The sequence below is a fragment of the Rhinolophus sinicus genome, chromosome 18 (genome assembly GCF_057876585.1).
Source record: "Rhinolophus sinicus isolate RSI-liver-muscle chromosome 18, RSI-T2T, whole genome shotgun sequence".
NCBI classification, from domain to species: Eukaryota; Metazoa; Chordata; class Mammalia; order Chiroptera; family Rhinolophidae; genus Rhinolophus; species Rhinolophus sinicus.
The window spans coordinates 593,809-609,748 of record NC_142518.1 but is presented as its reverse complement, the minus strand read 5'-3'; the positions used below and the strand labels follow the sequence as shown (position 1 = coordinate 609,748).

Sequence of the window (15,940 nt, the reverse complement as noted above, 5' to 3'; positions counted from 1 at the left end):
CTGACGGTCTGATAGCTTTTTGGAGTCCTGAGAGTCCTTCTACTGAGGCATTAAAACAGAGAGTGGTCATCAAGGTTGCTCGGTTCCTGGGGGCCCTGCCTTGGGGGGAGCAGGGAGGAAGGAGCAGGAGAAATGGGAGCCCAGGTCATCCACAGAGACACAAACACACACAATACCACTCTGGAACTTTGCCGACATGCACGACGCCGTCACGTTTCTGCTTTCTCTTTCTAGAAGTTGGAATTTTTACTGACGTGACAAGCCTTAACCTTTGTTGTACTTTCTGATAAAATGTGAAAGTGTCCCACAATACACCCCAGTGTTCCAAGAACTCACGATGAAGGCAAAGTGAAACCGTTCCGTACAGCTCTGGCCCTGCCCGCCTCTGTCACCCCAGCTAGGTGGCTGTCACAGGTTGGAGGTCCCCCAGGGCCTGCTGGCACGTCACCATGGCTGGAACCGCTGGATGACAGGGAAGCCAGTGCCCATTTGTCACTCGTTAGTGCCTGGAAGTGCAAGCAGGGATCTGGAGACGATTTGCGTCCCCGTTAGGCTGTGCCTCGTTTCCAGACTGTCAACTCCACTGACTGGTCTCCCCTTCCATCTGTGGGATAAAGTGCGTGAGGAAAATGCTTAGGAGAAAGATCCAGACCTCCTAAATGATCTCCTTCCTTTGAGAAGAAACATAAAGACAGTCTCCAAAGCAGACTTAAAAAAAAAAATCAGATTTAAAAAAAAATCTATAAAGCAGATTAAAAAAAAATGCACCCATGGTGACGAAGGGATGGTGATAATGGATAATGGATTGATTAATGGATGGATGGACGGCAAAGGGCATCTGATTAACCTGTGTGAAATCCAAGCACACGTTACTCCATATCATTTTGATTTCAAAAATATTTTAAACGTCAATTTGAAAAAATGAAACATCATCGTCTTTTTTTTTTTTTTTTCCTGATGAGAAAATATTTATGTCTTTCTATGTGTGTCAGATTCGGAGGAAAAACAGGATGAACATTTCATTTTGTTTCTTTTTTCTTTTTTTTTCCAGGACGTCCTGAGTGAGGGGACGGGTGTCCATTCATCACCAACATAGAGAAAAGTCGGCAGGACATTTATGGAATGTCACGCACCCTGAGGCTAGAAATCTTTTCCAAAGCTGGCTATTCCTGTGCGAGTTGGGAGCAGCAAACTGGAAAGCAATTCCATTCACAGAAAGATTGAGGAGCTCGGCGTCTGTGCTGTGTCCATGTTGCCCTGGCCTGTCCTCGCTGCAGCAGGTCCCCTGACACGGATGGCTCCATAGGGACATGGGGGCCATGCCTGGGCCGGCAGCCAGCTCCACCCCAAGGCCACGTCCCCCAGGACAGCACCGGGAGCTGCTCCCGAGTGTGTGCACGGCGGGCAGCCTCTCGGGGGCAGAGTTCTAAGTGGCCTCCTTGTCTGCAAGTGTGCAATGCCCCTCAGTTACACACGGAGCCGCACATGAGGCCATGAGCACAGCACCCATGAGGAGGCATGTTGTCTCCTTTCCCACTTTCAGCTCACCTCCCTGCGGGATGAAAATCTGCTTCCTGTGCTTCAATGGGAAACCTTCACACAGGAGCCCTTTTGGCCCCCACCCTGTGCTCCCCGGGCCAGAGGATCTCAGCTGGGGAGGTCCTGCCCCCAGGGGGACATCTCTGGTTGTCACACTGGGGAGGGGGTGCTCCTGGCATCTGCCGGGTGGAAACCAGGGACACAGCTCAGTGTCCTGCAGGGCCCAGGACACCCCTGCTGAGAATGGCCCGCCCCAGACGTCTGTGGTTCTAAGGAGAAGCCCTTGCCCTGGGTGCTGCCTGGTGACGATACGTGTTTGCCCTTTGTGCCAATGGCCACTCAGTGCCCCGACGTCACACCCTTTCTCCCTCCCCGGAGTCTCCTCAGCAGGAGAAATGAGAGACATGCTTGTTACTCTTCCCCTGAAGGTGGAGGTGGAGGGGGGCGGCCGAGCAGAAGCAGGACGTCAGCCAGCTTTCGGGGGGAGACTGCAGCCCTGGCGACTGGGCCATCCCTTTTCCCAGAATTAGAAAGAGCTGTCAAGAGACAGCATTTCCAAAGCATGTGTGTGGGCAGCATTTCTCAACTTCCTGCCCGCGAGTCTGGCTGGCACTTCCTGGGGAGGCGTGTGGCCACCCCATCCCCTCAGTGCCAAGAGGGACCAGGTTAAGGGGCACGTTTGTGGGGACAAGGCCGGGCTGGACTTGTGATAACTCAGGTGCCTGATGGATCTGTGTTGTGTCCCCGTGGGTGCCGTCTGGGGCAGCTGGAGGGACACACAGCCTGTCGGTCTCCAGAAAGGTATAAAGTAGGAGAGAGTGATGCTGAATTGGCCCGTTTCCTACAGAAGAAGTTGCCCCACTTTGGGTCATGATTTCCAACGTGGAGAATTAGTGTGAGACACTGAATGGTTCTGCCTCTCCCTCCCCTCCCCCCCAATAAATATTCATGTGTAGAAGCCCTGATCCTCTAGGGGACTGTGTTAAAAGGTGGGGCCTTTGGGAGGGGGTTGGGGTGAGATGAAGTCATGAGGGTGGGGACTTGTTGGAAAGTCTGCTCAGAAAGTCTGGTTGGAAGGTCTTGTTTGGAAGGATTTGTTAAAAGGTCTTAATGGAAGATCTTCCAGGCAGGATTTGTTGGAAAGTGTCATGCAGGGTCTCTGGTCCCCACATAAGAACGCAGGACAAGGTGAGGCCAAAAAGGAACACCCACGGAGCCATAGGTAGGGGAGTCACACCACTATAGTCTCACTGGCAGCTGGGTTGGAGGCACAGGGAGCAAACATCCGCCAGTACCCCAACAGGGGGTCTTCCTGCACCCCAGTCTCGCTGCTGGCCGGGTGAGACACAGGAAGTAGGACTCACAGGATTCGCAATCCACAATCCACTTGCTAACCACACTAGCGGCAATCCGCTGTCCCACAATCCGCCGTCTGCTTCTCTGCCAACCAACCACCAAGCCCCTAGCGCAGCCACGGCAGTTGTATCAGTGGCTAATGGCTCACTGGTAACAGTGGATGGCTATCTGATTACACCTGATGACCATCTACTACCCGAGCCAGCACCTTTCCAGGTGAGCCCGAGAGCCTGGAAACTGCTCTCTGGGACTCTGTCCCCACGGAAAGTCTGCTCAGAAAGTCTGGTCGGAAGGTCTCGTCGGGTGGCCATACCAGAATGACTCACGTGAAGTCTTGTCAGAGAGTCTGGTCTGAAGGTCTTGTCCGAAGGGTCCCGGGGCTGTTGGGCACCATTTGGAGGCCTCACTCCTGTGGTTTCCTGCAGGCCAGCCCTGAAGAACCATGGGGCATCTGTGAGACATTCCTCTTCCTCCCTGGGTCCCCACGCTCTCAGGCTGTGCTAAATACCTGGCTTTCCCTTCACCTGCCCCTGGCAGGCGTAAGTCCTGCCCCCTTAGCTCCCACGCCTACTTAAATGTTTCCACTGATGGGTCTCACCTGACTCTGCTCTTTAGGACCTCTCTGCCCGGGGAACTTCTTTCCTCCTCAGAAGCTCTTTGCTGAACCGGGAGGGACAGAAAGGGTTTAGGAGCCCCAGGGACAGCTATCCACTTGTGCACTTTATCACACAGATACCCCATTTCTTCTCTCGCCATTGCTTTTCCAACTAGCCTGTGGGCTCCTGGTTCTTAACTGCCTTTATGTCTACGGAGCCCAGCGGATGGCTCGAGGTGATGTCCCGTGCTTCTAGAAAGGGGGGAGGGGGACAGACTGAAACCAAAAGGGGGACAGCGTGGGCCCTTGGCCTCCACTTCCAGGCTCAGTGAATCTTCAGTACCAAACTACCTGGCTGCCCGACGCACAGGTGGGGCAACGGAGTATAATCCTGGGTGAGACACGAACAGGTGTGGGGGACGCAGGGTACGTCCCCCTGGTGTGAAACGCCCTGGCTCCCTGCAGAGCGGTGGCCGATGGCAGAATCTTCTCTGTCCTTCGTGGTCCACTTGGGATGAAAGTGCCTGGAACAGTATAATCATCGTCACCTCTGTATGTATCATCTACAGGGTCAAGTAGATGAAAGACATCTGCTGGTTTCTCCAGCGAGAGGACGTGGCAAGGCGTTACGTCTTCTCCTGTGAAGTCTCACTTTCTGGGGAGGCTTCTTGCTCCACAGGGAGAGAGGGAGAGGTTTCCCGCATGATTGTCAAGCCAGGTCACGAATGAGCAGGTAGCACGGCTATCGGTGGCATATTGTCCCTTCTCTTTGTCCTGGGGACTCCCTCGTGTATTTCATGATTGTCCTTTGATGGTGAAAACCAATGACAGAAAGTATCAAGTCAGCGGACATAAGATCTGGCCTGAAAAAGGCAAGATGCTTGTTTCTCACCTTCCACCCCACTGTAGAGAAAGAACCGAAAAGTCCTAGCAAAAGTCAAACGAACAAGCAAAGAAAGAGACTTTCAGGGAAGGCCGCGTTCGAATCACGTGGGATAAGGTCCCCGACCCAGGCATGGGCCCCCACGAGCCCCCCTGTCGGACATCAGGAAACAAAACCAAATTCTACAGCTCACTGTCCACAATACCCCACGGAAAAGGTAATCTCATTACCTGCAGCTGGAGGTGAAAATCCTGACCGGTGAGACCTGAACCCATCTCTCTGACCTCCTGTTCCCCAGACCTGCAGGGAACACTCCTGGGGGAACAGACGGCTGAGAAGACGACCAGCTGGCCTGCGTGCAGCTCTGAGGTGTCACCACGCCAAGGACTTCTGCATCTGGTCGCCTCCCCGCAGTGCACCTCTGCCTGCTTCTGAAGACTGACAGGTCCCACTTTCCTGCCCCTCCCCCCCCATTCTGCCCAACTCACGCTTTCAGTGTCTCTTCTGGGCGGAGAGCCCCCCGCACAGGGTTTTCAGAGGCAGCTACTGACCCCTAGTGACCAAAACTTCTATTCTAGGCGAGAGAGGAAGTAGTTGCTCTGTTCAAAGTCCCGCCCAGCAGGACCTGGGGGCGGGGCCCTCCTGTCACTCAAAACACTGTCTCTGAAGGTGGAAGAGCCCCGGGACGCTTTCGTGGTCGGGCAGTGTCCTAGCTGCTCAGGCCGAGGTCCCCGTGTGGGCTGAGCTGTGTCCACCCCCACACACACACACACAAAAGTTGAAATTTGAACCCCTAGTACTGTGAATGGGACCTTGTCTGGAAATAGGGTCCGTGCAGATGTGATAAGTCACCAGGACGGCAGGAGGGGACGCCCTTCACGCAGTTCACCTGTGTCCTTTTACGAAGCTAGAAATCCAGGCTCGGACGTGCGTGCCAGGCTGGTGGGTTCCCTTAACCCACAAGGACATCGGGGTTGCCCCTCAGTCGGAGGGTGGACAGCTCTGACCCCAGGGAACCTCCCTGATCCCTTCGACGTTCTCTTCTCCATCTTCAAAACGGGAGGTCTTTGCCCGTTTTCTTATTTACCTAATAGTTGCATCTTGCGCCAAATTTCCAACCAGATCAGACGATTTCGTCCTAGGGACTCGACTGCCACCTGCTGGCCAGACCGTGTGTTCGCAGGCAAGGGGCGTTGGCGGAGGTCCAGTCGATTTCTCGGTTTAGGGATTTTACCAGTTTCCCGGGGCTTTCATATTCCTTTGGGTTTTTTTCTGCCGCCTTCTAAATATGGTCATAGTGGCGTAATCTGTGAATGTCCTGGGGCGGCCAGAAGAAATGACCACTGACCAGGGCCTTAAAATCACAGGACTCCATCCCCCCCCCAGAGGACGGTCCCTCCTGCCCCTTCCAGCTCCTGGGGGCTCCAGGCGTCCCTGGGCTGGTGGCCGCCTCCCTCCCATCTCTGCCTCCGTGTCCACGTGGCGTCTCCTCTGTGTCTGTGTCCCTCCTCTCCTGTCTCTGATGAGGACACTGTCATTGGGTTCAGGGCCCCCTGATCCAGGACGACCTCACCTCAGATGCCTCACTCAGTCCCGTCTGCAAAGACCCTGTTTCCAGATAAGGTCCCGTTCACCGTACTAGGGGTTCAAATTTTAAGATTTTTTGGGGGGTGAGTGGGGGGTGACACAATTCACCCCACACGGGGACCTCGGCCTGAGCAGCTAGGACACTGCCCCGCCACGGAAGCGTCCCGGTGCTTCTTTCACCTTCAGAGACTGTTTTGAGTGACAGGAGGGCCCCGCCCCCAGGTCCTGCTGGGCGGGACTTAGGAGGGTCTGTCCGTCCATGCAGAGAGCAGCTACTTCCTCTCTCGCCTAGAATAGAAGTTTTGGTCACTAGGGGTCACTAGCTGCCTCTGAAAATGTCTTGCAGGGCTGCCAGGCTCTGAAGAGCCGCTGGGCCTGCACACCCTGCCTTCTAAGCGTGCAACGTCGGGGAACTCTGTGACCCATCCTTGGCAAGCAAGGGCTGTGCCAGCCTGTCCTCCAAACCCGCATTTCTTGCCACCAAGCTGACCCACCTCCTCATCACGGATGCAATGAGCGGTCCAGGCAGTTTGGGAATGGAGATCCCAGAGAGTCTCTCTCTCTGTGCGGGAGCTGCAGTGAGGTCCCAGCTGTCAGGCTGGACCAGGAAGGCATTGCAGGGCAAACGTGCTTTTCCTAGAAACCGCAAAGTGCTGGAGCGGGAGGGCGTGTCAGCCAGCTGCAGAGACACAAGTAAGCCTTTTTTTTCTGGTGGCTCCAGAACCTGCTCAGTGACCTTTTTTTGTTTTTTTCAAACCAGAGATTAGTATCCTTATCTCCTGGGCTATCTCCATGTTGCTACAGCTGTGGAAAGTCCCTTCCAGCCCCAGCTGGCCTTGCTGTGTTTGCTCCTAGAAAAATCTCACCACGTAGACACAAGTCAGGGGTACAGAAGGTGCCCAGGGCTCTTCTCGCTTTGGAGAAAGCAGCCCCGGCTCTGAGATGCATAGTGATGGGCGGCAAGACCCCCGTGGCTGGGGATCTGAGAGACCCTGGGCGTGTTTGGGGGTGCCTTGGTGTCACACTGCTCAGGCAACCTTGTGTGTCATAGCGAGGGTGTCACTGGGCCCCCGGCCACATTCCCACGCCCAGGAAGGGCTGGGTACCCAGCCCATGTCTGATCGCTCAGCTTTGATGTAGGGTTGTTGTCTTTCCCCCTTTTGGCTGCTCTTGAATGCTGTCCCAGGAGAAGCAGAGTTACAATGTTATGGAGAGAAAATGTTGATCCAAGCGCCCCACTGCGTTCGACTCACGGGCTGCTCCTGAGTTACTGGATTTCTGGTGATGCCCAGAATCACCCCACATCTCCATCCCTCACCTCAGAGACCTCCACTCACCCCTAATTTCCATCACTCACCCCAGGGGACCCCCATACTCACCCAAAATGTGACCCCCGGAACCCCTGTATTCACCCCAAATTTTTATCAGTCATCCTTGGGACCGTCACTCACCCCAAAATTCCATCACTCACTCCACCGACCCCTGAATCACCCCAAACTTCCATCACTGGTCCACAGTCCCTGCCCACTTCTGGCTGGGAAGGATGGAACTCTTGGTGGGGGAGGGGCCGGCGGCGGTGAAGCTGTGTGGTGGCATCAGTCAACTCAGTGCTGGTCACAGTGTCCTTCAGATGCCCTGTCCATCTCAGACCCAGGGGTCTCTGCCTAACAGGCGTCTCCCTGTCGCAGGGTGTACTCCAAGGCTCCCCCACACCCACGGGCGCCGGGATAAAGACAGCTGCTGATGGCCGCTCTGGGTGGGAAAATCATGCTGTGTTTCCCATGAAATGCTGCTGTGAATTGAGAGACCACCATCCAGGACAAGGGATATCCTGGAAGAAGGCCTCTGTCCTCAGCGCGTTTCCCTCCATCTCAGGAACAGTTTATGTTCTGCGGGGGTCCTGGCTCAGCATTTCATTACCTGGGGGCGGGTTAGAAATGCAGGCCCCACAGGACAGGGAACCTGCATTGTAACAGGCGTCCCTGTCTCACCCTGTGGTTCCCACGCAGGGCGGGCGGAGGGAGGGTGGCGCTGCTTGGAAGCAACATTTTCCCACATGTGTCCCCCACCTCCTGACCCTTCTTTCTTCCATTTCCTGCCCCATCTTCTTGTTAAAGTACCGTTTAGTTTTTGTTTCTTTGACACCAACTCGCAGATTAGGTTTCTGGGCCGTAGGAGGGGGTGCAAATTAGGGTTTAGGTATGCGGTTGTTTCGAGATCTTTGTCTGCGATTGTTTCAAATCTGCAGGATTTTGAGGTCTGTGAAATTCCACTGAGTTTCGGGACAAAACACTGGTGGAGAATGTAAAAAAACTGCTTTGTTTGCGCACACACACACACAAAAAAGACAATACTAAGGGCAGGCAGAACCGGCAAACGTGTGTGTCCCTCGGCCAGACACAGGTGAACACAGCTGAGCAACACCCAAAAACTGAATTTCATTTTCCAATCGGAGTTGTTAGATTTTAATGAAATGGGGAAGTGAGCGGTAGCCCAGTGAACTGTCAATATTTCTCTCTGGGTTCCGGGCATTTTGGGTGCCTGGGGGGGTAAACTACGTAAGCAGGAATGATCAAAATAATTGCCTGAATTTTACACTTCTCTTTCTATGTGCAGGCCCAATCTTTTTTTCTTTTTCTTTTTTCAAAAAAAGAGGATAGTTTATTAGAGGCGGGAGAAGAGGTTGCAGCTCCCGAGCAGGAGGGGGTCCCGAATGGGGAGGGGTGCCCCGTGACTGAGGCAAAAGCTCTTACTTTTATACCTTCCTTTGCCTGTTTGGGGAAGGGAACTGACGCCTTCTAAAGAAATTCGTCTCCCAGGTTTGTTCTGCTTGCCCATCCTGAAGGAATTAGCAAAGTAACCCACCCTGGTCTATCAGATCTGCTCCGTTTGTCAGGCCAAAAGGAATTTTACGATTAACCTCAAGGCCTTGTTACATTATGTGCAGGCCCGATCCTCAAAGGCGTAGGTCAACTTTTCACTCAGCCGTTGAGTTCCCAGTCTTAGGGTATCATTGCACAGCCCTTCAGAGTTACGGAAACTCCACAGGTGTCCAAGCTAAAGGCTCAGGGAATCACTTTACCCTCAGGTAATGTTTGCAACCTTCCCAGGTGCTTCAGCTTGGTTAGAAATAGGCGGGGTGTTTGTTTGTTTGTTTGTTTGTTTGTTTTAAAAGGACGTTTAGTGACTCACTGTTCTGCTGCTTCCATGCCCAGGAGGCTGGAGCGGCAGGACAGAGGCTGGCAGCCAGGCAGGGCCCAGACCATGGTGACATGGCTGTGTGTGTCTCGGGTGGGGGTGGGGGACGCGGCCTCCCAGGTTTCCGAAACAGCAGGGCAACAGTTCACAGGACGGCTGCTGGATTTCAGAAAGCCCGCCACCTCCCCCACCCGGGAGGTGAAGCTCACGGTGTGGTTTCCAAGGTTACGAAGCCAGTTTCAATAAGTTAGCCTGGGGTTAGGGAGGTGGTGGGCGTTCCCCGGAGGGCCATTTCTTGGGCAAAATATCCGTTTTCAAGGTAAAGCATTTCAGTGTCAAGAGACAGACCCCCATGCACAGGTCCTGCGTTTTGGGCTGTAATTTCAATCCCTTACAGACATTAACATGAAAATGTATTTCCAAGTCTGTCCCTTGATCTGTTGGGAAGAGAGACCACGGGAGCTTATCACCTCTTTTCCCTCCCTATTTGTCCTGCGAATACAATGGGCGTGAACCCAGGCGGAGAACAAGTCTCCACAGCTGCCGGGAACTTGAGAGAAAAGCCACGGGTCGGTGGTCGGTCGTTGGCAGGTTGGCGTCTGAGGCTGAGGGAAGCCCCATGACGATGAAAGCAATAGGAAAGGACAAAATGTGGTTTTCCACCCATTTTCAAGCAGAAAACCGTTGGGTGCAGGGGGCACACCCACATTTGGAAGGGCCTGATGTGTCTGCAGTGAGGGGCACTGGGGACAGAGCCAGGAGTGCAGTTTCCAGGCTCTCGGCCTCACGTGGAAAGGTGCTGACTCAGGTAGTAAATGGTCATCAACTGTGATCAGATGGCCATCAGCTGTGACTAGTTGGCCGTCAGCTGTAACCAGTGAGCCATTGGCCACTAATATAACTGCCGTGGCTACACTAGCAGAAAATGGGGGCTAACAAGAAGACGGTGGCTGAGCTGGCAAGCACAGATTGCAGTTAGGACGGCGGGTTGCAGTTAGCAAGTGGGGTTGGTTGGCAGAGAAGCGGACGGCGGGTTGCGGACAGTGTGGCTCCTGCTTCCTGTGTCTCTAACCCAGCCACCAGCGAGAATATAGCGGTATGACTCCCCTATCTATGGCTCCGTGGTGTTCCTTTTTGGCCTCACCATGTCCTGCGTTCTTGTGCGGGGAGTGGGACCGGAGACCCCGCAGGCCGCCCCACACGACAGGCACCTCTATGGCAGGCAACTGCTCAGATTCACTACGGAAGCACATATTTACTGGGAACTGGGGAAAAGAAAGCCCACGTGTGTGGCCCGTTTTGAAAAGCGGACAGATGTCACAACAGTGCCAGTGACCAGGGAAGGTCCAGAACCGTGATGGACGTGTTCCCGGCCATGGCCCCCTTGGGCCACAGACCAGCTTCTGGCTGCATCTTTCTCGTCTACACAGTATGTGCCCACAGACAGGTTCATGTCAAGATGTCCCCACTGGCCCCTGGCTTTCATGTCCCATGACAGTGACTCAGGCCATGGATGTGGGAATGTTCCTAGAAGGCCAGCAACCGCCAAGCCTGGGTGGCAGTCATCACAGGACAACGTGACACCCCCACAAACACCCCACCCCACACACCCCCAGCCCGGCTCTCTCACAGCAGATCCCAGAGGGCCCCTGGCCACTCCGACGGCAGAAAGGGAAGTAGGACAGAGGACACGTGGGCGTGGAAAGAAGCTGTGGCTGAATGTGGCTAAGCCGTATTTTCTTTTCTCCACCTTGGTGGGAAGCCCCTGCCAGGCAGGACCCTCCTCCCCCCAAAGCAGGACTCCTTTGCATCCTGGGAAGGTCACCTCTACGTGATTTCAGTGATTTTGAGAACACTAGAGGGTTTTCCCATGGCGGACAGTCTTCCTTGCAAAGTTCAGTCTTCTGCCTGGAAGCAAAGCCTGTTCCTATGGCAGGGGGAGAAAACACACATGAGAGGTTTTAGTGCCTTTTAATGGTGACAAAGCGTAGCACATACAGGGTCCGTCTTCATCGGAAGGGGCTCCGTTCAGTGGCCTTCAGCACACGCACGTTGTGGTCTAACGATCACCACCATCATCTCCAGAACCCTCTTCATCCCGTACAATGGGATCTCTGCCCCCTTAATCACACGGCCCCTTCCCGCCTCTGGGGTCCCTTCTCATCTCCTGAGTCCGTCCCCTTGCTGAGCTTCTGAAGCGTCTCTGTCCTGATGTCCTCCCACCACAGGACAGGTCACCTGTGTGCTTGGAGGGTCACTCAGGTGGCTCTCCCCATCCGTCACGCCTGTTCCTCAGGCACCTTTGGGGCCCAGTCCTGCAATCGCTCTCTCTTTGCCTCTGGCTCGATGGCTCTGGCTGCTTCAGCATTTCCTCGCTGTAGCTTTACAGGGTGGAACAGTGTCCTGCTAACGCCGGGTCCACCCAGAAAATCAGGATGGGATCTTGCCTGGAAACGGGGTCTGTGCAGATGGGACTGAGTGAGGGATCTGAGGTGACATTGTCCTGGATCATGGGGGTCCTGAACCCAATGACAGTGTCCTCGTCAGAGACAGAAAAGGAGGGACACAGACACTGGCTGAGTGGCTGGTGCAGGGTGCAGCCACCCTCCTTGTGCCTTCGTGCTGAGGACCCGATGTCCTACTGCCTGGGGACATGACAGCAGCTTGGATATGTCCCTGAGGCATCAGACATCCCGAGGATGAGTCAATGGGAGCTGACTTACCAAACGGCCACTTCTGTACCTCCAGCCACATTGTCACGCTCAAGGAAAACTACTTACAAGCCATGGAAAATGCAGCAGGCCCTGAAATGCGTGTGACTCAGTGAAAGGAGCCAGTCTGAGAAGCACACACACTGAGTCCAACTCTAGGACACTCTGTGAAACAAAACCAGGGAGACAGTGAAAGATCTCTGGTCCCCAGGGTTTGGGGGAGGGGGAGGAGAGATGAACAGGGGGACACAGAGGACGTTTAGGGCAATGAAACCACTGTGTGACCCTGTCATGGCGGACACATGTGATCGTACACGGGTCCAAAAGCCATAGAACGTACAACCCCAGGTTGAGTTCTCCCGTTAACTATTATTAAACACTTAATAAGCATGTATCGCTGTATTAACAACGTGACGTTAATAGTACACGGATAGTAACCAATGTATTAACAATGTATCACTAGGGGTTCAGCTCTCGCAACAAGTGTAGCACACGGAAGCCAGATGTTCAAACTAGGGAAAACCCTGCGGGGAGGGAGGGGGGCCCCCAATAGGAAGTCCCTGGGCTTCAAACCTAAATCTGCTGTAAAAATAAAGTCTACACTTTTTCTTTTATTTCTTTCTTTCCTTTTTATTTTTTTATTTTTATTTTTTTTATTTTTTATTTTTATTAAAGCCACGTCTGCAGATTGTTTGTACCCCCCTTCCTTATCTGCAGGAACCTCACGGAGCTGTGGCTACAATGTCTCCACAGGATCCATCACAGTTCCTCCTCGGGTCATAGCAACGGGCGCAGAATGCCACTGAGAATGTGACCATGTGACGGGGAGAGAAGGGACAACGCTTACCCAGGAATCCCTATGCTGTGCGGTGACGTTTGCTGGAGTTTCACAGCTGGTGGGCAGCTTTGGACAAAAGCCATGAATTTCAAAGATGCTCCCCTCCCCCAAGGAGAGCGCCCGCCACCGGTGGTGGGGTGAGGTCTGGGGGGTGGGACGGGCACCGGGGAGCGGGCAGTATTGCTGGTCGTGACCTGGGTAGAGTTACTGATATTGTCTGAACGCTGTTGCTGCCCGGCGGGCACTCGACTTACCGGGGAATCACTTTGTAAGTTACGTAAATGTCTAACCACTATGCTCGTCATATGTTCTGTATTGAAGGTCAACTGTAACTGAAACATTAAAAAAAAGAAAATTAAAGTGAAATTCTCATGACGAGAAGTTCACCATTTCCAAGTGTACAATGCAATGTCATCTCGTGCCTTCGCGATGCGCCCCAAACTGTCTCATCCCTCTCCCCGCCCCAGGGAAACCCCGTCCCCATTAATAGTCACCCCGGTGCCCCCGCCCCCAGCCCCTGGCAACCACGAGTGTGCTTTCCGTCTCTACGGATTGTGCGTATTCTGGACATTTCATGTAAGTGAGATTCTGCCATATGTGTTCTTTGGCGTCCGACGTCTCTCCCCGACCGTCATGTCCTCAAGGTTCGTCCACGTTGTCGCGAGGGTCACCCCCTCCCTCTGTTTTATGGACAAACTTACCTTTTTTGGAGGTCTCCAGTGCCTGAGAAGGGAGGGGTCCTTGCCAAGAAAGCACAGGGGTCCAGGTCCTCTCAGACTGTCTGGTTCATCCTCTATCCCCCTGGAAACCATCCATTCCTTTGGGAAGCAGAGAAAAGGCCCCACAGAGACAGAGCACTGTCTGGACAACGCCTGCACGCGAACGAGCTGGTCTCCCCTTCTGTTCCACAGCTCCGCAGGCGGCACTTGGTGCAGCGGAAACTCGCCGGCCACGGGTGCCCTCAAAGACCCCCCGAGGTCAGGGCTGGGAGATGCCAGGAAAACCGTTCGACCCACATAAACTGAGACGGTTGCCCACCATCCTACACAAGGCTCAGAATCCCAAATCGACACAGAATCCCAGAGAAAAGATCCTGCACCTCCCTGGTCAACCTTCCATGCCCAGAACTCCTCCTCAGATACGAATATTTCACCCTTCAGGCTTAGAGCTGGGTCAGGGACCAACATATGCCTCGCCAAAATATGGCACTTCGGTATCAAAATTATTTTAAGCTGAGGACATTTGGGCCTCAACAAATGCAGAACAAAAGGCTTCTGGGAGCTTCCCTTCTCTGACCAAAAGCAGCGACTTCTGGGAAACAAGGCCCCATAAATTCCTCTTCAGGGCGATGTGCTCCCAGAATTTGGAAGACAGTAAGACCCTCCCTAAATTCTTTGTCTAGGGGTGTTTATGGCCCTGATGCAGATGGAAAGACCCCTCATTCCTGTGTAGACAAACATCACCACAGACTTTCTTATCTCCTGCTTGTTCTCAGAAAATCCACTTCTCTTTCCAAAAAGTCCTTTGTTTTCCCCTGAGTGTCCTGTCCTCACCTCCAATTAAGTACATAAACCTCATATTCTAATCATGGCCTTGAGTTTCCTCAGTGTGTCTGTGTGCTGCACATGTAAACTCTGCTTTCCCCTTACTATTGAGCTGTCAATTTAATTTACAGGCCCCAGGCACAGAACCTAAGAGGATAGAGAAAGAAGGTGTTTTTTTTTGTTTTCGTGTTTTTGTTTCCTTGTTCTCCTACAGTTTCATCTTCCTCCACTTGGAGCTGTTCATGCCTGTAAACATCAATGCTCTTCTTTAGTCCGGAAATCTGTAGAAGCCTGTGCTCCCTTTCTTGTATTTCTGTTCTCCTTGTGAATGAAGTCTATGGAGGGTGGCCTGCCACCTTGAATCTGAGGGCATATTGCCAAGAGAGTGATCAGGCTGCTGAAGGGTCTGGAGCTCATGAAAGAATGACATGCGAATAACTTGGAAAACAGGGCTGTGTTTGCCATCCTCAGTTATCTGAAAAAGGGTCATAAGAAGACAGAGGACAGGCTGGGCTTTTCTGTCCATGGCAGCCATTTGGAAATGAGATGGGCTGTTCTGTCCACAACAAGCTTGTTGCCCTGTGGAAGATTTAGGATGACCCCTGCATGAGTCTCCCGGGGTGGCCATAACAACGCACTACAGACTGGGTGGCTTAAAAAATAGAATTTTTTTGTCTCTCGGTTCTGGAGGCCAGAAGTCCCCAGTCAAAGTGTTGGCTGGGCTGGTTCCTTTTGAGGGCTGAGAGGGTGAATGTCTTCCGTGCCCTCTCTCCTAGCCCTGGGACCCTCAGTTGTCTCTTTGCGTGTCGATGGCCACCCTCTCTGTGTGTCTTCACGTGACCTTCCACCAGCTGGAGTGTTGGAGTGCCCCAGTTCCCCTTTTTGTGATGACTCAGTCACATTACATCAGGGCCCACTCAAAGGACTTGATTTTTGTAGGGTCATCTGCAAAGACACTAACCAAATAAGGTCACGGTCAGAGGACTTGGGGTGAGGACTTCAGCGTCTTACTTTAGGGGGGGAAATTCAGCACAAAATGCCTGTCAGGGATCTTCCAAAACCAAGAATAAATTATTCTTCCATGATTGCACCCACCTATCCAACCATCCATCATCCATTCAACCATCCATCTATTTAGAATCCATCCATCCATCCATCCATCCATCCATCCATCCATCCATCCATCCACCTATTTAGAATCCATCCATCCATCCATTTCCTTTGCTCTGTGATGCCGGCATTGTAAACATGTCTGTGCCCCATGCCAGGGTCTGTCCTGGTGGGTCCCCAGAGAGAGAGGCAGCAGGCATAGCTCTTACGTGAGCACATTGGACAAACCTCCCTTCTGCTGGCTCATGACACGTACGACCCCTGTGTCCCCTCATTCACCCTCTGAGTCAAATTCTCCTGCAACCAAAAGGTTCCAGATCACAGCCTGCACCCTGGCCCACCTTCAAATCTCCACCCAAATCGGTGGAATAGCAAAGGGTCTCACCCAGTGTCCCCGGCTGTGAAAATGCTGCCGGACTGTATTTGTAGCTTCAAGGACTTTCCGCTCTGCTGGGCGGGGAAATCCTTCTGTTATGTAATGGCTCCCAAGGACGGGCTTTTGCTCAGAGATGGGTCTGATAACCAGCCACACTGCTCACGACACTCAGCTGCCCCCCAGCTGCCTCTTCACGATGACAC

At 53.3% G+C, this 15,940-nt stretch overlaps 1 long non-coding RNA gene across 1 annotated transcript; it reads right to left on the bottom strand.

The window, feature by feature from the left end:
- Positions 1-944: 944 nt before the first annotated feature.
- LOC141569667 (uncharacterized) lies at positions 945-5,094 on the bottom strand. The gene is made up of 3 exons (XR_012493403.2): positions 4,604-5,094; positions 3,842-4,296; positions 945-3,327 (listed from the first exon to the last, which is right to left on the bottom strand). It is a non-coding gene; the product is annotated as an uncharacterized LOC141569667 (long non-coding RNA).
- Between the last annotated feature and the right edge of the window lie 10,846 nt (positions 5,095-15,940).